General features: G+C 43.4%; 1 protein-coding gene across 7 annotated transcripts in view; it reads right to left on the bottom strand.

Annotated features, from left to right (window-relative positions):
* The window catches only part of tafa5a (TAFA chemokine like family member 5a), a 599,853-nt gene that overhangs the window by 377,833 nt on the left and 198,314 nt on the right, over positions 1 to 23,706 (bottom strand). The window lies entirely within an intron of this gene.

Here is a 23,706-nt window from a genome sequence, read left to right as displayed (position 1 = left end):
GTGGGGTGAAACTGAAGGGAGCGACAATCTGCTGCTGCCTGCCTGCTGAGTTAAAAAGTTCCCACGCAAGACTCACGATACACTGTATACACTGTATATCGTGAGTCTACCGTGGGAACTTTTTAACTCAGTGGGCAGGCAGCAGCAGATTGTCAATTATTAACCCTCCCGCGCACAATATGCCCTCACCTTCTCTTTTATGAATGGGGATTTAGTTCTCCTTTCTTCGAGGACCGACCGAGGTTCCGCTGTCACCTCTGCGGGCCGCCCTCGGTGAACGTCTTCAAGGGCCTTTCTTCAAGGACCGAAAAAATGTCCGCTATTCGGAGCTTTTCGTTATTTGGATGTTCGGATAAAAGGTTGTGCACCTGTACCAAGAATCATAATTATAATAATACATTGGTATTAAGATGAATGTTATATTTAGAATTTGAGGTACAGATTAAATGCGTTTAAAATGCAGTGCATATATATACACACACACACACACACACACACACACACACACACACACACACACACACACACACACACACACACACACACACACACACACACACACACACACACACACACACACACACACACACACACACACACGCACACGCACAAGACATTTACACTTGTATTTGGATGACCCTCCCTGGAGTAGCAATTGTCTCAGCCCCTTTATTGTGGAAATAAATATGAAAATCACTGATAACTGATAAGGAAACTGATAACTGGAAGCAATTTAAACAAGGGCCCCAACAGAAACAATGGCAAATGCTGGAGCTCCCTCCAAGCATTGTTAGTATTTTTCTTGGAAAGGCAATTCCTGCATTTTCAGGCGATTAATTGCAAGCTGGATCTATCCAAAGCATTCTATTTTATGCCATGTCATGTTTTCTGGATACATTTGCAAACACCTTTGCCACTGTGGTTACACATTGTGAAATAAGCAATGTCCATATTAATTCATTTTAAATTCCATGATCACATACAAATCAGATGAGGCAATCATTGAGCAAGGCTGATTAATAGATTAGCATTAACATCCATAGCCACTTCACAAGAAGTAGGATACCAGGATGCATAAAACCTTGATTACAGTCAGAATGAATGGGTCACATTTTGAAAGGAAACACTGCAACTCTTGCATGCAGACGCGCCAAAATCAATGCACGAGTGCAAGAGTACGAAATTTACCAATTGATGTTTCAACTGTACTCCAATGTGGGACTAATCAATGAGGCCCACAGGGCAGCACAAAATCTAGGCAATTTATCAATACTTACTGTTAAGATGAGCTAGATTACAGTTAGCAGAGGGAGTTCTTCCCCATTGGTTGAACATGGAAAATTACCAAACAGCCCCTTCAGCCCTCCATGTCTGCACCACCCATGGTGCCTGCTTCTACGATATGATATGATAGAACTTTATTTATTAATTGGTCTGCCAACAGTCATAAAGCACAACAAGATACATGAAACATGAAATTAAAGTGACGAGTGATGGGGGGGGCGTTCTGTGCTGCATCTTGGTGGAACCAGTCTGTTGTTTGTCATGGAAGGGGTGAGCTATGTTGTCCACGATGCTCCACAGTTTGAGGAGCATTCTCCCCTCCAATGAATACACCTCCACCCCCAGGACAGAGCCAGCCTTCCTGATGAGCTTGTTAATTCTGGTCTATATTCCTCCATTCCCTGCCTGTTCACAAGGCTTCCGAAATACCTCTTAAATGTTGCTAACTTATTTATTTCTACCATCTCCCCTGACAACATGTTCCAGGTGCCTACCAAAAACCTGCCGCACATATCTCCTTTAAACATCCTCACTCTCACCGTAAATCTAATCCATCCAGTATTTGACATCTTCTAACCTGAGAAAAGGACTATCTATTGTATCTCTCAAGAATTTGCCTACTTCTTAGGTTGCCCCTCAGCTTTGAATGCTCCAAAGAAAATGATCCAAACTCTCCCCATAACCAATACTTTCTGATTCAAGCAACAACCAGTAAACATATTTTGCACCCTCTTCAAGGTCTGCACATCCTTCCGACAGTATGGTGACCAGAGGACATAGGTTTAAGGTGAAGGAGAAAAGATTTAATAGGAATCTGAGGGGTAGCTTTTTCAGACAAAAGGTGGTGGGTGCATGGAACAAGCTATTAAAGGAGGTAATTGAGGCAGGGATGATACCAACATTTAAGAAAAAAATAGACAGGTAAATGGATAGGACAGGTTTGGGGGGATATGGGCCAAACACGGGCAGATGGGCAAGTAATATGACATGTTGGCCTGTATGACTAACTTTACATGCTGCATAGCTAACTCTAAAAATGTCCGTAACACAATGTTCTACTGCACCAGAGCCACATCTTCTGTGCCTGTGTCCAGAGATACAACTTGAAATAAATGCATGCTTATTTACTTTTCTCACATACTTCAAAAAGAGTGAATTTCTATTCCACACCTTGGATATTTTGGTAGGTATTTGTGACTTTTGCAAGGACGATTTCTATTACCCAGACTGCTGTAACATGATGATTGGTTGGACTCGCAATGTGGATTGACCAAATGCAACATGACTTGCCAAAGTTATTACTCAACACAAAACACAAGGTGCAAGAGGAACTCAGCGAAGCAGACAGCACAGGTATGCTGACGAATCCTTGAACGCACAGGTGCACTGATGAATCCTTGAACACAGAATCAGTCTGAAGGGCCCCAACCCAAAACTTTGTTGGACCTTTCCCTCCATAGATGATGCTTGATCCTCTGAGTTACTCCAGCACTTTGTGTTTTGCTCAAGATTCCAGCATCTGCAGATCCTTGCATCTCTTTTTAATATTCAAAGCCCTGGCTGTTAAGGCAAGCGTGCCTGACGTTTTCTTCACCTGATCCACTTGCACTTACTTGCTCAGCAATCAGCTCACTTGCTATCATCCCATTGAAAAAATGCACTATTCATACACAGTTGTGCAGGTGAAAACGTGCTAAATGAGATTGGCCAGATCCTCACAGCAGCAAGGGCTAACATTGCAACAGGGTGCAACTAGCGGGAGACAAGGATGTGCGGTAGGGGTTGGAATAGAAACAATATCTACTGCGTCTGCTGTTCCAGGTGTGGATTCCTGTACAGTATATCGGCGAGACCAAGCGCAGACTTGGCAATCGTTTCGCTCAACACCTCTGCTCACTCAGCCGAAACCTACCTGATCTCCCAGTTGCTAAACACATTGCTTCCCCCTCCCATTCCCACACTGACCTTTCTGTCCTGGGCCTCCTCCATTGTCAGAGTGAGGCCCAATGCAAATTGGAGGAGCAGCACCACATATTTCGCGTGGGCAGCCTACACCCGAGCACTATGAACATTGACTTCTCTAACTTCAAGTAACCCTAGCTTTCCCTCATTCTCTCCACACACCCCCACCTTCCCAGTTCTCCGACCAATTTTCCTGTCTCCGAATACATTTTATCTGCTTGCTTTGTTGTTACCTTCTCCCAACTAACAATGATCTATTCTGCATTTTTCTTGATCTCCATTCCATTTGTCCTGTTTTCACACCTTACAGTTCCTTATTTATATACCACCTTATCTATGTACCTCCAACTCCCCTGACATCAGTCGGAAGAAGGGTCTGGACCCAAAACATCACCCATTCCTTCTCTCCAGGGATGCTGCCTGTCCCGCAGAGTTGCTCCAGCATTGAGTGTCTATCTTCTGAATAGAAACAATTCTGGCTCCAAAGCAGGTAGAATAAACTGACAAGCTGTGACAGTCTCCATTTAACCAGCTGTGAAAAACATTTGGATATCACTGACAGTAACATTCCAAAATGATTAAAAATTTGTCAAGTTACTAAAAACAAAAAAAAAACTGTAAGGTAACGGCATTGGAAAAATCAGAGAGCATCAGATATACAACAAATGATAGGGTCCTAAGCAATGTTGGTAAACAGGGGATTTATTGTTCAAGTTCACAGTTGTACATGGTTATAGATGATTTTACTTCGAAGTCACGCGAGTGACTACGTGAAGAACCCGCTCAGTGCGCAGGCGCGGCATTACGCCAGCAGTGCAACAGCGGCGGCAGCTGGAGTTAGGCTCTCCAGCTGCACTTTAAAAAACGGACCGTTAGGTAAGTACACTGAGAGTGGAAAATCTAACGGAGAAGGAGAGTCGAGTTTGTGTTCAATTACAGAATGAGTACACTCAGGAAAAGACTCTCGAAGAGAACTGCCCCCGCTCAAACTCCACCAGAGGAGCGTTCAATCTCAGGGGGGCAGCAACCGGCGGCAGGACCGCTCATAGAGCGCTCCGCTATCCCCGACACCGAGCCAAGCCCAGTCCCGCTAATGCCTGAACGGCGGACAGGGAAAAAATCCACCAGAAAATCTAACCGGCCGGTAATTTCCGATTCGTCAGAGGGGGACATGTCTCCACCTAAACGGAGGAGAGATAGCTGCCTGAGCTGCATACAACAGCTCTTGGAGCAGATGCTCCAGCGGGATACGCAGAAAGAGCGTTCTCGCGGAGGAAGGTCAGGCACCTCCTCCACAGTGTCTTGTGCACTGCCCTCTGCTCCCTCATTACTGGAGGCTAGCATTGGTGACCAGAACTGGGCTGGCCTGGAACAGAGGCTGGCGGACGGGTTCGGGAGTATGCAAGGGGTGCAGGAGCAGGAAGAGCTGCTGGGTGTGGTGGACCGCTATGTAGCAACCCCATGTGCTGGAAGACCGCTGGAACCAAGATTGGCAGCCAGCATCAATCATCTTTCCAATAAGCCCTTGCAGGAGAAGGTGCTTTCTGAGGCGCTAGAACTCCACACAGCACCAGAGAACTGTAAGGCCCTCAGAGTGAAGAGTGTGAACAGCCAAATCTGGGGGCACGTGGGGTCACACATCCGTAACCATGAACTAAAGCTACAGCGGATCCTAAGGCTCCTGACATCGGCCATCACAGCCTTTGCTCGTTCTGTGGAAAGCACGGAAATGGATATCTGCCAGCAGGATGTGCTGGCATTGATGTGCAACACACAGTTTGAGATCAATAATCTCCGGCGGGAAATCATAAATCATCAATCCCAAATTTGCTGGGTTGTGCAGAGCCCCAGCTGCAGAGACGGACGCTCTGTTATTTGGAAAAGACCTCAACAAGAAACTGAGGGACATGGAGGAAGCAGCGAAAACTTTCGGCCTCATGAGGGCAGGCCCCGGGATGAGCAAACCAAGACCTACAATACCCAAGCGACAGCACCCCACGGCATCCACCAGTCGACGTCCTCAATATGAGACTGGTGAAAGCTTGGGGACCGCATTTTATCCCCAAAGATCTTTTTTAGATCAGGGCCCAGAGCGGACCCCATGGAAAATGCGCCACCCCCCAACATCGCCAGCACGCAGACAAACAAAGTCTTCAAGCACATGAGGAAACAGAAGAAACACCAATAACCATGGAGGTAGGTGGGTCTGGTTCCTGCCAGCATATAGAGAATAAGGGTGCTTTACTAACAGGAGGGAGATTACACTTGTTTAAAGAAGCATGGGGTACGGTCACGAGTGACAAGTATATACTCAACAGCATCAGTGGACATAAAATACAGTTCATGTCAGAAAAAACGCCGCCTGTGCAACATTGGCCCCAAAGGGTATTTTCTCCCTCCGTCAAAGAGAAACGTGAGGGACAAGCTGAACCGGTGAGACTTATCACAAAGGGGGTCATCGAAAAGACCAAACATGTACCTTTGGAATTTGTATCAAATATATTCACTAAAACCAAAAAAGATGATCACTAAATAAGTTTGTTAAGTATATACATTTCAAAATGGAGACATTTGTTACTGCCAAACAACTGATTTCCAAAGGATACTTCATGGTAAGCATTGATCTTAAAGATGCTTACTATCTAATACCCATACACAAGGATCATTTCAATTACCTAAAATTTATCTGGTTGGGGCAGCTGTGGCAGTACAAAGCATTGCCCAACGGGCTAACTTCAGCCCCAGGATTATTCACCAAAATATTGAAACCAGCCATGGCAATACTAAGAAAACAAAAAAAATATTGTCATGGCATATCTGGATGATATTCTGATAGTAGGGAAAACGATGGAATTGGCTGTGGCAGCAGGGTATCAGCTACGTTTTTATAGATAAAACAGCTCCTCGTTAAAACTCTGGGGTTCGTCCTACATCCAGATAAATCTAAGGACCAATTTGAAGCCATCCACTACCATGCCGGACTACCGCGGGCTTCACAATTAACTCAGTCCATATGACTGTTACCTTGCCGAAGGCAAAAATGGTTGCATTAGCACAATCATGCAACAATTTAAGGGTCAACAAACGACCAACTATTCGACAAGTAGCCAGAGTGATGCTAGAGGGAAAATGGTAGCAGCATTTCCAGCTATCCAACTTGGACCCTTGCATTATCAAAATTTACAAAGAGCAAAGGTACAGGCACTGAAACGACATACAGGTCACTATGATCGTGTCATGAAAAGTATAACCCACTGAAGCAATATCAGTAGCTACAGTGGTGGGCAAAGAAAAATTGTTTGGCATAGTTTCAGCCCTATTATCATCACTAACCCTACTTAAGTTCTTCAAACAGATGCCAGTGCTCAAGGCTGGGGAGCAACTAACTCCATATCCAGCACAGGTGGTAGATGGACTAACCTAGAGTCATCATTACTACTTACACTGGGCATTAACTACCTAGAGATGTTGGGCGCCTTTTATGGTTTAAAAGCATATGTATCTAATATGCAGCACTTGCATGTTCGGTTACAAATTGATAATACTACGGTGGTGGCTTATATTAACCATATGGGCGGCATAAAATCATTATCATGCGACAAATTAGTCAACATGATTTGGCAATGGTGTGTCGAAAGACATATTTGGCTATCAGCTACTTATCTACCAGGTAAGCTAAACACAGTGGCAGACACCAGGTCACGCAAATTCAATGATAACATCGAATGGATGTTAAACCCTAAAGTATTTGCTAAAGTTATTAAGCAATATGGAACGCCAGATATCGATTTATTTGCATCAAGACTAAATCACCAGTTACCTATGTATGTCGCTTGGGAACCAGACCCAGAGGCAGCAGCGGTAGATGCCTTCACGCTGGATTGGGGACATTTCTTCTTCTATGCTTTCCCTCCCTTCTGCCTCATCAGTCGGGTACTTCGCAGAATACAGATGGACTCTGCTTCTGGAATTTTGATGGTGCCCGACTGGCCTACACACCCATGGTTCCCAGTTCTGCATGACATGGTGGTTGAGTCACCAATGGTCTTTCCCAGTGATCCAGGATTATTAACTCACCCAGTATCAGGCATAGCTAAGCCACGCAATTCATGGTTAAAACCTAAAGTATTTGCTAAATTATTAAGCACGCCCAGATATCGATTTATTTGCAAAATCACCATGTTGGGAACATGCCATGAGAAAATTAAACTGCTGGGTTGCAGGTTTTGAACAGACCTTACCTGGAACTGGGATTGTCCGAACGAACCATCACCACCATGTCAGCATCCCTGCGAACATCCACCAAGAGGCAGTACTTAACCAGCATAAAAAAATGGGAGAAGTACTGCCAGGAAACAGAGACAACGTATGCAACAGCCACAGCCACCGACGTACTGGAGTTCCTGGCCCATCTACACCATGATGAAGGGATCAGCTACAGTGCCATCAACACAGCGCGGAGTGCGCTTTCTGCTTATCTCAAACCAGCAGGACAACAGGCGATGGGATCCCATCCACTGGTGGTAAAACTGATGAAGGGCATTTATAATATCAAGCCCCCTAAACCCAGGTATACCCATATTTGGGATATCAGTGTGGTCCTGACATACCTCAGGGAATAACCACCAGCCAGATCCCTCGGCCTCGAGCAAGTTACATTAAAGACGCTCATGTTGATGGCACTCGTATCCGCTCAGAGGGTCCAGTCACTACACAAGTTGAGGCTGGAAAACATGGTGACCACCCCAGATCAGATCACATTCATCATACAGGGTCTGGTGAAACAAAGCAGGCCAGGAACAGCTAATCCAGTAGTGGTATTCCGGGCCTACCCACCAGAGCCACGGTTGTGTGTCTTGACCCATCTACAACATTACATAGACACAACCCACAATATCAGAGGAAGTGAAAAAGCCTTATGGGTCAGCCACAAGAAACCTAATGGCCGGGTAACGAGCCAAACCATTTCAAGATGGCTCAAACAGGTACTGAAGGCTGCCAGAATAGATACTAATACATTTAAATCTCATTCCACTAGGGCAGCATCTACATCAACGGCCGAGAGAATGGACGTACTGGTTGACCATATTCTGAATACAGCAGGATGGTCGAGGGAAACGACATTCAGAACTTTTTATAATAAGCCGTTGATGAAACCTGATTTATTTGCAGAAAAAATATTACAAGCTGCAAATATTTAATTTAAGCCCGGGGGAGCAAATTATTTTTTGTTATTGTCAATAAATACCTTTTTGTTTCTTGAAAAACAGATTAATTGGTTGATTACGATAACACTTCCTCCCTCAAGAACTTCGGCAGTGAGTGAAATAAAACTGTTACACGGTTTGAAATCACAGAGCTTTGAAGTCTTCACGTAGTCACTCACGTGACTCCGAAGTAAAATGGTAAGATTAAACGAGAACTTACCAGTTTGAAGTTTGATCTGTATTTTATGAGGAGTTACGATGAGGGATTACGTGCCCTCCGCTCCCACCCTCATTATATGGATCAAATTAGTAATTGATGTCTCCTTTTCTTTAATATGTTTAATTCAAATAACTGTGTCTATCTGTGATTCCACACCGCTGCTTGGAAGTATGCCGCGCATGCGCACTGAGTGGGTTCTTCACGTAATCCCTCATCGTAACTCCTCATAAAATACAGATCAAACTTCAAACTGGTAAATTCTCGTTTAATCTTACTATTATGTTTGCCTTCAAAGGTGGAAACATAAAATATAATAGTTGTGATGTTATGTTGCAACCTTGTAAAATGCAAGTTAGACAGACTTGAGAGTTCTGGTCACCACCTATAGGAAGGAAATAGTTGGACTGGACAAAGTGCAGAAATATATCACCAGGATGTTACTTTGATTGGAAGATTTTAATTATTGAGAGATTAGATAAGCCAAATTTGTTTTCCTTAGAAAGGTGGTGACCTGGTGGATGTATATAACTAATGAGGTCCAGCCAAGTCTGAACCATTTCCTCTGGTAGCAGCATCAGAATCAAAAGGGCACCGGTTTGAGGTGAGAGGAAGGAGTTATAGGGGATTTGGTGGGGAAAGTGTTTCATAAATGCAGAGTTGTTAATGTCTGGATCTCGATCCCATGGTGGAAGTGGAACCAGATGGATTCACTGTTTAAGATACCTTAATATAAGCACTTGAGTAGATGAGGCGTAGAAGGATACAAACAATGCAAGAGATTGGGATTAATATGGATGGGCAAATAGTCAGCATGGACATAGTTGGCCCAAGAGCCTGTTTCTACAGTGTACAACTCCATGTCTACATGAAAACACATGTACTGTAAGAATTAAAATGGAAAGACCTTACCACATACTCATTTCTCTTCTCATCAGAAAATAATCTCTGCTCCATATGAGATACTCGGTGACATTGCTGTCCCACACTGACGGCAATGTACACCAATGTCGAAGCCCAGTTAGAAAATAGCAGATGAACAACTGTCACCAATTGCTGTAATATTGCTTTCACAAAATCACAAGAGGAAAACTAATGCCATGAATTGATTAGTCTGATGTGAATCTAACTGTATTACTGGAAAAACCCAGCTGAATAACACAAGGGCGCTGGAGGCAACTCCCTGATGAATTGGTGTTCTCTTTGACAGGAGGACTTCATGACTAATTATATAATGACCCTGGGTTTTCAGTGAATTGGTAGCCCGTGGGAATAACCACCAAAGCATCCAGTTGTTTCTGGAATATTATTTCAACCACCAAAGGATCCAGTTAGTCAAATAATGCTGGAGACAGACTTAATTTTTCTCCACACACACACGCCCCACGCACACACACGCACAAAAAGGGTGTGGTAAGTAGAGCAAGGCACAAAATGTTTTTAAACTTCAAACCCTTCCTCAAAATTCAAACTTAAAATTTAAATTAACAAGGATTTTTAAGAGACATTTAGCATCGAAGGTAACAGACAATGCAAGCAAACGTAATTAGTGCAGATGGACAAAGAGGTCGTCAGAGCACTTCAAAGCACAGAAGAGGGGTTGGTCAATGTCAACGATAATGAAGCTCTTTCTTTAGTGAGGCAGATCCTCTGCTATTATTAACATTCGTATTACCGAGTATAGGGCATGGCACCACCCTCGGCTCAGCAGAGTGTCAGCCCTGGCTCACTGGAGCCAAACTCAGCAGATTTCCCAGCTCTCGGGTTGGGATAGCAGCCAGCTGATCCTGTGCCAGTTACACTGGCATGTCAAGCAGTCTCATTAACACAAATGGAGAAGTTTGCTGCCAGCAGAAAGATAAGTAGAATTATTTGGTTTGATTTAATTAATTTTGTTTATAGGCTTTTAATTAAGCGTGCATATAATTCTTCAGTCTTTTAACTTTTATTCAATAACTTCAATAACTTTAATATTGCACTTATTTTCTGAACAGGTCCCAAATAAGAAAGTAGGAACTGAATCAATGATTCAACCATTTCTGTAACCTCTTTCATTAAAACCCTTGGATGCAGATCAGCAAGATTGGCCACTCATCTGCCTTTAGACCTATTACCAATAGTTTGTCCTTAGTAGTAAGACAGTTACTCATTCTTCCCTCCTTTTGAAAGTAGCCCATTTGTCATGCGTTTTATGTTACCAATGCATCAGTCTTCATGAGACACATATGCATACATATTATACACACACATACATAATGTATGTGTCCTTTTGTGTATTAACTAGAATCTGCAGCTTTGTTTCTAACACAGTAGTTTGTGGGAGAAAAGTAATTACAGCATTGGTTGTAGCCAGATGCTGCGGCACTTATACCAACTCACTAAACGATTTCTCCCCGCCGTCAGATCCTACCAATCATCCCCCTCCCCGATCCAATATCTCTCATCACAATCTCGTCCAACCTTAAGGCAACTCATCGTGCTTGGGAGAATCTAGAACTAGAGGTCATAGCTTCAGAATGAAAGGACTTCTATTAGGAAGGAGATGAGGAGGAATTTCTTTAGGCAGAGAGTGATGAATCTGTGAAATTCTTTGCCACAGAAGGTTGTTGAGGCCATGTCAGTGGATTTTTTTAAGGCAGAGATAGCTAGATTCTTGATTAGTATGGGTGACAGAGGTTATGGGGGGGAAGGCAGGAGAATGGGGTTAGGAGAGAGAGATAGATCAGCCATGATTGAATGGCAGAGTAGACTTGATGGGCCGAATTGCCTAACTCTTATGACTGTTCTCACAATGCAGCTGTAGATTCCTTGTCTGCTCCTGCACCTGCCTCTGATACTTTGTGCAGAATTTTCCAAAGTACAAGGAGTCCAACCTGGTGGTCAAGCCAGATGAAAGTGAGCAATATATGATGCCAACAGGTCCCACAAAGTAAATAACAGGTCAAGAAATGTCCACAAACTAGTGTAATATTTCTGCTTGCCTTATCTTGACACCTTGAATACAAATATATTCCCTTTTAGATTCTTAAAATCACTTTCATTTTATTTCTGCAGATGGTTGCCCTCCAGGCATACGCCCGTTCCAAAGGGATACTAAAACAGCATTGTCATCAATGCAAAATTATTTTATGAAGGAATGTTGTGTGTGAATGCTGTAAAATGCAGATATAAGTAGCCATTTGGCAAAGCACCAACAGCCGATTGAATTATTCATTCCATCATTCAGTCAAAAACTGACAACAGAATTAATTTGCCAAAGCATAATTTGCACAATAATCATTACATTTCTAAAAGTTGTTTCAATTTCTTTGGTTCAACTTACCATTGAGTCAATTACATTGCATATCCTGCATTTTAACCTCAGAAGATCCTGTGTTGACATCATTAAAATAAATCAATGGATGTTCCAGGATGGAAGATGTTTTAGTAGCTTGAAGTTCTCCATTGCATTGAAATATCATGCACCCTTCTGGTGTATATTTTCCTCAGGATAATCATGATGTTATTTATATGCATGAGGTGCAAGTGCTCGATTCATCAGTCAGAAACCCTGCTGATATGTACACAGGTGATTCTAATAAAAAGGATCCTTTATTGAACATCACCCAAACTAGAAGAACCCCCTGCTAGCACGTCCAAAAATACGGTGGGCATTGCAGCAGTAATTACTGGGCAATGTGTTCTTCCACGAAAGCCAAGATGTAAAAATAAAAACAAATTCTCATTGCAAGCAATGTGAAAATCCAATATATCTGCAGGAGATTGCTTTCTGAAGCCTGGCCAGCCAAACACTGATGCAGTAAAACACAATGGGAACCATATCACTCCAAAATATCATGTAAGGTGCAGAGCACAGTTGTCGACAGTGAGGGGAATATACAGGTGTATCTATGGCCCAAGATGTGTATCAAGAATAGCATGTCATCCTAACACCCCCACCACAGTGTCAATAATGTTGCAGAAGAGATACAAGACATTCTAGAGACCTAGAACGAACTACCAGAGGTTATGGTCCACAGTGGTTTCAACGACATAGGGAAATAGATGGATGAGGCCCTACAACAGGAATTTAGCTAATTAGCATATTAAAGAGCAGGAGTTCTAACAGTTTTAATATCATGTCAGGGAATGTATTGGAAAATCTGACACAGGGTTAATCTACGCTTGCAAAGGCAGGGATAAATTAAAGGCAGCTAGCATGGTTTTGTTGGAAAAGTTTATGTCTGACCATCTTGATAGAAATGTAATAAAATGTATTGAAGAGGGCATTGCAATTAGTGTAGTCTGCATGTCTTCAAGGCCTTTGCCAAGGCCAATCATGGGAAACTGGTCCATAAGATTAGCGCCCATGTAATTTGGGGCAGGTTGGCAAATTGGATCCTAAACTGGCTTGAAAACAGGAACCCCAGGGTGATGTTGGAGGGTTGCATTTGTGATTGAAACCTATGACTAGTGGTGATCCAGAAGGATTTCTGCATACAAGTCCAAGGATCTTTAAATTTGGCAGCATTGATAGACAAGGTGGCATACAGGACACAAGGCACAGAGTAAATGAGCCATGGCATTTGTGGTACTAAAACATAGTTTTTCCACTACTGGAATATTGTGTATTGTTCTGGGCAGCAGCCAGCAGGAAGGCTGTGACTACACATTAGACACCAAACATGGAGGATGTGCTCTCGGCAGATATGGAACTCGTCATGGGCTACCTTAAGACCTGGAGACTAAAACTGAGTGTGGCAAAAACCACCACAATGGCCTTTCACCTGAACAATAAGCAAGTTAACCGTCACCTCAATGGGTCACCCCTACCCTATAACCTATTTCCTACATACCTCAGAGTGAAACTAGATCGGCAGCTGACTTGCAAGCAACATTTGAAGCTCTCCGTGCTAAAGTCTCGGCGCGGAACAACCTCTTGCGTTGCTTGGCTGGATCGTCATGGGGCGCCAGGACATCTACTCTCTGAACCAGCGTGTACAGCACCGCTGAGTATGCCGCCCCAGCATGGTGCCGCAGCACTCATGCTAGCAAGCGACTCAACAACACCATGCGGATCATCACCGGCTGCCTACGTCCTACTGCGACGGATCTTCTGCCAGGTATCGCACCCGCCAAGCTTTGCAGAGAATACTTCACCTACAGGCTGGTGTGCAAGGACCCATCAGACGCCAAACACCCTTTGCACCACCTTGCCCAGGACGCACAGCAACTGGGACATCAACGCCTGTCATCTCATCGCCCCTTCTCCAGTCAAGCAGCGACCCTCTGTGCCTCTGGTTTCAATAGACTAGGAGCATGAAGAACCAGCTTGGAACAGACTTCACGACCTCTGTAATTCACTGTTGCACCGAACACCACAGCCCCACCCGGCTCGGACCTGCCTCGCAAAGAGTGGGTTGCACTGAACCAGCTCCGATTAGGGGTCGGCCGGTTCAACGTCAACATGTGTCGCTGGGGGCTGCGTTCATCAGCAGCCTGCATGTGTGATGCTATGACCAGCAAACAGCGCAGCACGTCATTTCTGACTGCTCTGTCCTCCGCCCCCCTAGTGGAGGGGTAGACCTCACGGCCCTCAACAACAGCACATTGAACTGGCTACAGCGCCTGGAGGGCGTTACATAACCTCTGCTGCCTCAATCACAAGACAAAAACTCCAGAGGAGATTCACCAGGACATTGGCTGGGAGGAACGTGTCCGTTTTGCAGTCAGCGAGTGGAGACTGGGTTTGTTTACCTAGGACGAAGCGGGGGGGGGACCTTACAGAGGTACAGAAAATTACCATAGATTTGGCGCACAGTAGCAAATATTCCCACATAGCAGAGGTGATTGAGACCGAGGAAAGAAGTTCAGAGGGAATCCGAGGAAGAACTTTTTCACCCAGGGATGGTCAGAATCTGGAATGAGTTGCACGATTGAGTGAGGCAGGTGTTCTCATAACATTAAAAAAACATCTGGAGAAGCACTGGAATCAAAGCATAGAAGGCTTCCGACCAAGTGTCACATCTGGGATTGGTATTGATGGGTTCTTGTGGCCATTATACAGCGGGCAAATGGACCGGTTTCTGTGCTCTATGATTTTATGACTCAAAGTATCAATAATGTAACTAGAAAAGTCCAAAAGCAATTCAAGGTCAAACAAATTAAAACAAAAATTTCAGGAATGGTCATGTTTTACTGGTCTTCCTATGTTCAATACAGCCAAGGACGTTCGAAAACTTAATTTGTAAAACACTTTAAGTAGTGAACTGAAATGCTATTTTTGTGCTGCTGATAATCACGTGGATGAATTACAATGAGCCGTGCATGGTTACGTTCAGAATCTATTATACAATGTTAACATATCCATCAAGTCTGACGATTGTTCCTTATGAATAAAATGAATGGATTAATAAGGCTGATTGACAGCAAGATTCAGCAGCCTACCAGTAAAATACAACAGAACTACAACAAAGATAAAATGCAGCACTATTTAACGCCAGCATGGAGTGGGAGGGGAGGCATTTAATCTTTTCTTTCTCGTCAAACAAAAAAGATAGAGGACAAATACAACTTCAACCCTCTGCAAGACAATGGCTCCTTATTATCTAGCCAGCATGTGGCATTCTGTGCTGCAACATGGATCTTCAGGTTTCAATGCTCAGAGCTTCTCAAACATCACGAGCTGGGCCTCAGGTGAGGTATTGTGGAGTCAATCCTGTTAAACCCTTGAAAGGATGCAGAGGGAGTGGAACAAATGGATACCAGGGATGAGGAAGCACAAACAAAGACTGGAGAAGAGAGGGTTCTCTGTGAAACAGAGGAGGAGAGCAAAAGATTTCAAACTCAAGTACAAAATCAAAGATTATACTGGAAATACTCCTTAAACCAGGCAATATCTGCGCAGAATGTAACACGCTTAACATTTCGGACCAACGACCAGATATTTTTTAACATACACCAGAGGTAGACAAAAATGCCGGAGAAACTCAGCAGGTGAGGCAGCATCTATGGAGCAAAGGAAATAGGCAACGTTTTGGGTCGAAACCCTTCTTCCGACTGATGTGAGGGTGGGAAGAAGAAAGGAAGAGGTGGAGCCACTGGACTGAGGGAGAGCTGGGAAGGGGAGGAGAAAGTAGGGACTACCTGAAATTAGAGAAGCCAATGTTCATACCGCTGGGATGCAAATTGCCCAAGCGAAATATGAGGTGCTGCTCCTCCAATTTACGGTGGTCCTCACTCTGGCCATGGAGGAGGCCCAGGACAGAAAGGTTGGATTCGGAGTGGGAGGGGGAGTTGAAGTGCTGAGCTAGCGGGAGATCAGGTTGGTTATTGCGAACCGAGCAGAGGTGTTCGGTGAAGCGATCACCAAGCCTACGCTTGGTAGAGCAGCTGACATCTAGAGCAGCAGATGCAATAGATGAGGTTGGAGGAGGTGCAGGTGCAGGCCGCACCTGGAAAGACTGCTTGGGTCCTTGAATGGAGTCAAGGAGGGAGATAAAGCGACAAGTATAGCATTTCCTGCAGTTGCAAGGGAAGGTGCCCGGAGATTGGGTGGTTCAGGTGGGAAGGGACAAATTGACCAGGGAGTTACGGAGGGAGAGGTCGTGACCTGCGGAAAGCAGACAGGGGAGGAGATGAGAAGATGTGGCAAGTGGTAGGATCACGTTGGAGGTGGCGAAAATGGTGGAGGATTATTTGTTGTATGTGAGTTTAACTTACACCAGTTCTTAGGAAAAATGGGAGGAAAGTTGTGGGGAATCTGGAAATAGGGAGAAAAGAGAGGAAAGATAAAATAATACAAGAGAACCAGGATGACGCAATTGGGACAAGGAATTAAACACCACATAGGTCTGGAGGAGATTTAAACTGGAATAACTGAGTCACGGCCAATGGCTTTTTCCAAAAAAGTAGGCAGTGGTTCTGATCTTTCAAAAAATGACTGAGTTTAAGAAACAATAACAGAAGGGCGGCATGATAGCACAGCTGCCTTACAGCGCCAGAGACCCGGGTTCGATCCCGACAACGGGTGCTGTCTGTACAGAGTTTGTACATACTCATCGTGGCCTGCGTCAGTTTTCTCCGAGATTTTCGGTTTCCTCCCACACTCCAAAGAGGTAAAAGTCTGTATGTTAATTGGTACATGTAAAAAATGTCCCTATTGTGTGTGTAGGATAGTGTTAATCTGTGGGGATCGCTGGTGGTGCGGACCCGGTGGGCCGAAGACATTGTTTCCGCGCTGTATCTCTAAACAAAATTTTTAAAATACCATAAAATACTGGAAGAGCTCCGCTAGTGGTGGTCCAGACAACCTCCTGGTCCCCGGACCTAGAATGCCTAATGCTGAAGTGGCAACCGTGCTTTAGGAATTCATTTTGGCTATCCAGTCAGCAGTCAGCATCCCACCCCATGCTGAATCACAGGGCAACACAGAGCAACACAACACTACCACTAATCTTGCTACAAGGGACTCCTAGGTTTTGGTAACTATAGCATTGGACTTCAACCAGGCCAATCTCAATTGTGTGCTAATAAAATGGCATCACGTTTCCCATCTCAGAGGCCCAGGCACCCTCAATCACTGCTATACAGCCATCGATGATACCTATCCCCAGCAGCATTATGGAAAATGTGATCATCTGGCTATGTTTCTACTCCAGCTGACATACTGAACCAGGAGGATCGAGTACAGCAAATGAGATTAGTTCATCTTGACAACATGTTCACCTCAGACATTGTAGACCAAAGGGCCTGTGGGTGCTGTACTTTTCTATGCTCCATGTCATTACATCTACCACTCCTTCAATGTCAGCAAAACAAAGAGATGGCTATCGACTTTGGAAGTGTGATGATGTGCATCTAGCATTAGCAGTCAGCATCAAAGGTGCCAAAGAGGAGACGGTCGAGAGCTGCAAGTACCAAGATACAAATAAAACCAACAATTTGTCCTGGACAAACCACATTGAAACTATTACCAAGTTTCTACTTCACACTACTTCCTCTGCAGAAGAAGGGAGTTCAGCATGTCTACAACACCTCTTATCAATTTCTAAAGGTGCACCATAGGGAGCATCCTTTCAGGATACATCACAGCATGGTTTGGCAACAGTTCTGTCCAGGTCTGCAAGAAATTGCGGAGGGTTGTGGATGCGGACCCAGTCCGTCACACAGACCAACACCCATCCACTCTTCATGCTGTCTAGGGGAAATCACCCAAAATAATCAAGAAATATTTACACCATGATCATTCAGTCTTCTCCCCTCTCATGTCAGGCAAAAGTTACAACACTTTAAAAGTTTGTACTATGAAATTCAGCAATAACTTCTTCCTCACAGTTATCAGACCACTGTCAATGGTATAAAGCATCACGTGCTGGCTCCTGCATTTATTTTATTTCCAATTTGTATATAGCCGTCACATTATATTGTATTATTTTTTAATCTTTCTATTACCAGTTGTACTTGTGTACAGCTTGATTATAGTCATGCATGGTATGACGTGACTGAATAACATGCAAACGTTTTTCCCCACTATCTCGGCACTGTGCCAATAATAAAACAATAATCTGTGGGAAAATAAACCAGTTAATAGTTGTTTTTGCTTCCAATTTCTGCAATTTTATCTGTGCCCCAATACAGCGTGTAAGACATCATGAGCCTCATCAAAATAAGGTGCTGATCCTCCAAATGACATTGGACTGAAAGGCAGAGTGGAGAATGAAAGTGGGTATTTCACTTGTAGACTTCCAACTGATGCGATCCAAACATCAGCCAACAACCCACAATATCGTGAGTTACAAGTACAACATCCCAAATGGTGAAAGGCCTGGATAGTGTAGATGTGGAGAGGATATTTCCACTAGTGAGAGAGTCTAGGACCAGAAGTCATCGCCTCAAAATTAGACTTCCTTTAGGAAGATGAGGAATTTCTTGAGTCAGATGGTGGTGAACCTGTGGAATTCTTTGCCACAGAAGGCTGTGGATGCCAAGTCAATGGATATTCTTAAGGTAGAGATAGATAGATTCTTGATTAGTATGGATATCAAGGTTTATGGGTTGAATGCACAAGAATGGGGTTAGGAGGGAGAGATAAATCTGCCATGATTGAATGGTGGATTAGGCTTGATGGGCCGAATGGCCTAATTCTGCTCCTATCATTCATGACCTTAAAATGAAATGGCAAGGAAATGTGCCAGAAAGAGAATGGTGAAATAGATGATAAAAAGGGAAGAAGCTGCAAAAGATTAAGAAATAAAAAAGGAGGTTGCCATAGTCACCCCCAGATTGCACCCAATGTTCTAGAAGATCATGGCTGAATCATTCATGGCCCAATTCCAGTTCCCTAACCCTAAACACCCCTAATTCAAAAATCAATTGCTTCTTACGCATAACCAATGTCTCAGCCTTCACAACTCTCCGTGGTAGAAAATACTGAAGATTCACAGTAATTCTTCCTCATTTCTGCCTTAAATGACAAGCTCCTTATTTTAATACTACGGTTCTCCATTCGTCCAATGATTCTCTCAATTTCCTCTCAATAATCAATTGACCAATGGCCCTCAAAATATTACATGCAATAAAAAGATCACCTCTCAAATCCTTTAAACTCCAGTGAGCATAATCCAGCATGTTCAATCGTTTTATCCCAGGTATATCTAAGGCAATCCATTTATCCCAGGAATCAACCCAATGAACCTTCTTTGAACTGCCTCTGATGCATCTATCTCTCCTTAAATAAAGAGGCCAAAACTGTACCAATTGCCATCGCTTGCAGTTGCACAGAAAGTCAATGTGAGTATGTTAGGTGCACCAACTGTCAACAAAATGTTTGCCAGGGACAAAAAGATGTTATCCTTTATTAACAAGTCGCAAAGGCTGATACTCCTTTTAATATTGCCCCGCATTTAATGGAAATTGTACCATTCCAACATCTCCAAAGCAGTTAAAGGCCAGCCCCCAATAAGAAGCAAAATAGTTTGATTATCAATCCGTCTACATTAAATCGGGAATCTGCAAGGATTCTCTTCCATACCACCAGAAGCAACCAAGGAAGAAAAATAATTCACTGGAAATAAGTTTGCAGCTTCAGATTTAGACCTCGACTTTTAAGTTAGGTTGTCCCTGAAGATTCTGAACTCCTACACTTCCCTGGATTTGTTTGAAATGAACAAAAGAATCAATTCCCAGCAACATGTCTGCCCTTTGCAAGAAGATGTGGAATTGCACTTGTGCTGCCCAGTCAAAGTGAAACACTGATTCTCCCATTTTGGTGAGTGGATAGCAGCTGACAATAAAAGCTGATGGGGAACAGCTTACAAGCTAGATGCAAGGAACAATGTGTGTAAAAAAAAAAATCAGGTCAGTATAATTACACATACACACAGGAGATGAATTGTAAATTGGGGACAGCAAAGTTCATCCACAGAGATGATCCATTTCACAAGTGTTCAGAGCAAATCAATGCACCAAATATCAGCTAATTATATCACAACACATTTCCAAGCCAATGCTCAACCATGCACTCAGTCCAATGCACCTGTACCTAGATACAGCACTAGTTTCATTAATGTAAGTCTGCATTGAATACTCTTGGGGAAAATTATATTTTACATTTATATTTTACATTTTGGGGTGAAATACTGGCACAGTGGTGGAGTTGCTGCCTTACAGTGCCAGAGACCCGGGTTTGATCCCAACTACGGGTGCTGTCTGCACAGAGTGTGAACATTCTCCCCATGGCCATGTGGGTTTTCTCCGAGACCTTCGGTTTCCTCCCACACTCCAAAGACGTACAGGTTTTAAGTTAATTGGCGTGTGTGTGTGTGTGTGTGTGTGTGTGTGTGTGTGTGTGTGTGTGTGTGTGTGTGTGTGTGTGTGTGTGTGTGTGTGTGTGTGTGTGTGTGTGTGTGTGTGTGTGTGTGTGTGTGTGTGTGTGTGTGTGTGTGTGTGTGGGGATTGCTGGCCAGTGCAGATTCTGTGAGCCAAAGGGCCTGTATCCATGCTGTATCTCTAAACTAAACTAAAAATACCCATCTGAACAGTTTTTACTTTGATATTATTGTTGGATTTTAGTTTAAGATCAAGACAAATTTACTTAAATTATCAACTATACTTTTTACTACAATAATGGAAATATTGACATAAAAAATGATTTTTCATTCTACTATTGACTGCAGTTGATGATAAGTCTGCATTTTTTAATATTCTGCTTCAATAATTAAAACCTGATGAAATTATTTGGTGTAAGACAGAATGGCTAATGTTCAATGCCCAAAAAAGGTTGATTGGCAGGTATTATGGTTATTTATTCGAATAATGCTTCCAAATTACAATAGTTTAGCTTGACTTTGTGATGTTTTAATTTGCCTCCATAAGTAAACAGTTGCAAATGCAGCAACCTCATGGCATTGAATGCATTTCTGATGAGACAGTCAAATGCAGTCCTGACACCAACACATCTGTTCCTCAATGCATTGCCAGTTAGGCATAAATAAAAGCAAGTGCCATTAGCCTCCGATTTTATGACAGCAAATTCTGGCCAACCATCATTTTACACTACAGTGCAAGGGCTTACAATGCCTTTTAATTACAGTACACTTTAAAGAGGGAGAATACTCTACACTTTGCCAGTTGTTCATTTTCTAAATGCACAGGAATGCTCATGTTGCTGCATATCAATGTGCCGAGCCTGTGCTCATTAAATCTGACGAGTAATTAACACCAAAAGTGCTGCCAACATAAATAACTTGAATGCTGGCCATTTCCATGCACTCTCAGAAGACGGCGGATGGTTTCAGCACTTGGTAGTGCCACTGCCCACTATCTCCCAAACTACTCCTCCAAACACAAGTTCTTTTCATGCTTTCTTGCCAGACTGGCCATCCATTACACAGGATGAAGAGATCCTTTTGGTGTCCTCGCATCAGCTTTTCTCGGTTTAATACTGACACCTTCCTGGATATCTGCAAATCAGTGGGCAGGGCAAAATGCCAGACAAGTCTACAACGCAAAGCAAGCACGAGGACAGGACAGACGTGGGAATCAGGCAATTTTTCACGACAAATATAACACAAATAACACAGATCCAAACCGGGCTTGATAGCTGCAAATTGGATTAGTTTATGCAGGAAACAGAAAAGGTAGCCAACACACATAAAGAGGTTTCACTCAGGACATTTTCCTTGCCTTGCGGGTGAAGTAAATTAGCTTATGCGAACTGTCACTATGTTCACTGGCTGGTGGAAGATAATGAGGTTTAGTGCCACTTATTTGCAATTTTGTTCCCTAAAATACACTTTACTATTCATCCACTCCAAAAATAAAGAACCTTTAATAAGGGCACAAAAACATAATCATTACATAGAAACATAGAAACATAGAAATTAGGTGCAGGAGTAGGCCATTCGGCCCTTCGAGCCTGCACCACCATTCAATATGATCATGGCTGATCATCCAACTCAGTATCCCATACCTGCCTTCTCTCCATACCCCCTAACCCCTTTAGCCACAAGGGCCACATCTAACTCCCTCTTAAATATAGCCAATGAACTGGCCTCAACTACCCTCTGTGGCAGAGAGTTCCAGAGATTCACCACTCTCTGTGTGAAAAAAGTTCTTCTCAACTCGGTTTTAAAGGATTTCCCCATTATCCTTAAGCTGTGGACCCCTTGTCCTGGACTTCCCTAACATCGGGAACAATCTTCCTGCATCTAGCCTGTCCAACCCCTTAAGAATTTTGTAAGTTTCTATAAGATCCCCTCTCAATCTCCTAAATTCTAGAGAGTATAAACCAAGTCTATCCAGTCTTTCTTCATAAGACAGTCCTGACATCCCAGGAATCAGTCTGGTGAACCGTCTCTGCACTCCCTCTATGGGCTCTAATAGTTAAAGTTAAGAAATAAACTAATATGCTTAGATATAAACAGGCTGGGTCTATCCCCAAATGCAAAATGCTCTGATCACCGATGTCAGATGTAAGTCAGTGTCCAAGTGACATCAACATACAAGACTATTTGTTTAAAAAGGTTAAATAAAAAATGAGATAGACTCATTTTGGAATTGTGTTCCCCCACCTTTCTTGGCACAGAGGCAGTTAGAAAATTATATGTTACCCCTGGGTTCCGATACTCAGTCAAGCCCAGTGAAGGCAAATACAAGTTGGATGCATTTGGAGATGATTTCAGGCTTTAGAATATCACGTATAATTAAAGGTTTCGTCCATTAAATCCTGCCCGAAAACACTAAACGAATCATTCATTCCAAAAGCAAATCTTTTCATGGTTGTATTTATCTTTCTCATTTGATTGCTATTAGTCCTAATCACAGGCATAATTTGGTTACTTTGGAGACAGGCCAGTGGTAGTTTCAAGACGCAGCAACATTAATGGTGAACTTTGAACATAAATACATCATCAAATACCGGGAAGAACTTCAAATAACCCATCGGCCGTGATTTTAACTGACGAAAAGTTGAAAAGCTGAAACATAGAAACATAGAAGTTAGGTGCAGGAGTAGGCCATTCGGCCCTTCAAGCCTGCACCGCCATTCAATATGATCATGGCTGATCATCCAACTCAGTATCCCGTACCTGCCTTCTCTCCATGCCCTCTGATCCCCTTAGCCACAAGGGCCACATCTAACTCCCTCTTAAATATAGCCAATGAACTGGCCTCGACTACCCTCTGCAGCAGAGAGTTCCAGAGATTCACTACTCTCTGTGTGAAAAAAGTTCTTCTCATCTCAGTTTTAAAGGATTTCCCCCTTATCCTTAAGCTGTGACCCCTTGTCCTGGACTTCCCCAACATCGGGAGCAATCTTCCTGCATCTAGCCTGTCCAACCCCTTAAGAACCCCTGAAAGACGACAAGGTTTTGGGAGCAGGTCATATTCCTGCTGAACATCTAAAGCTGGGTGAAGAGAACCTGGTGACACAAATTCACAACTTGATCACCAACATCCGGAATGCCCAGGATGTCCTGGGCTCCTCAGCCACTCTCCAATCCTGACCATCGTTGAGAAATGGGACAAATTACAGAGAGATCTCCCTGTTGTCAGCTA

Source organism: Leucoraja erinacea, chromosome 22, assembly GCF_028641065.1.
Source record: "Leucoraja erinacea ecotype New England chromosome 22, Leri_hhj_1, whole genome shotgun sequence".
Taxonomy (NCBI): Eukaryota; Metazoa; Chordata; class Chondrichthyes; order Rajiformes; family Rajidae; genus Leucoraja; species Leucoraja erinaceus.
The sequence above is the reverse complement of the archived record's forward strand: the minus strand, read 5'-3'. Positions and strand labels throughout refer to the sequence as shown.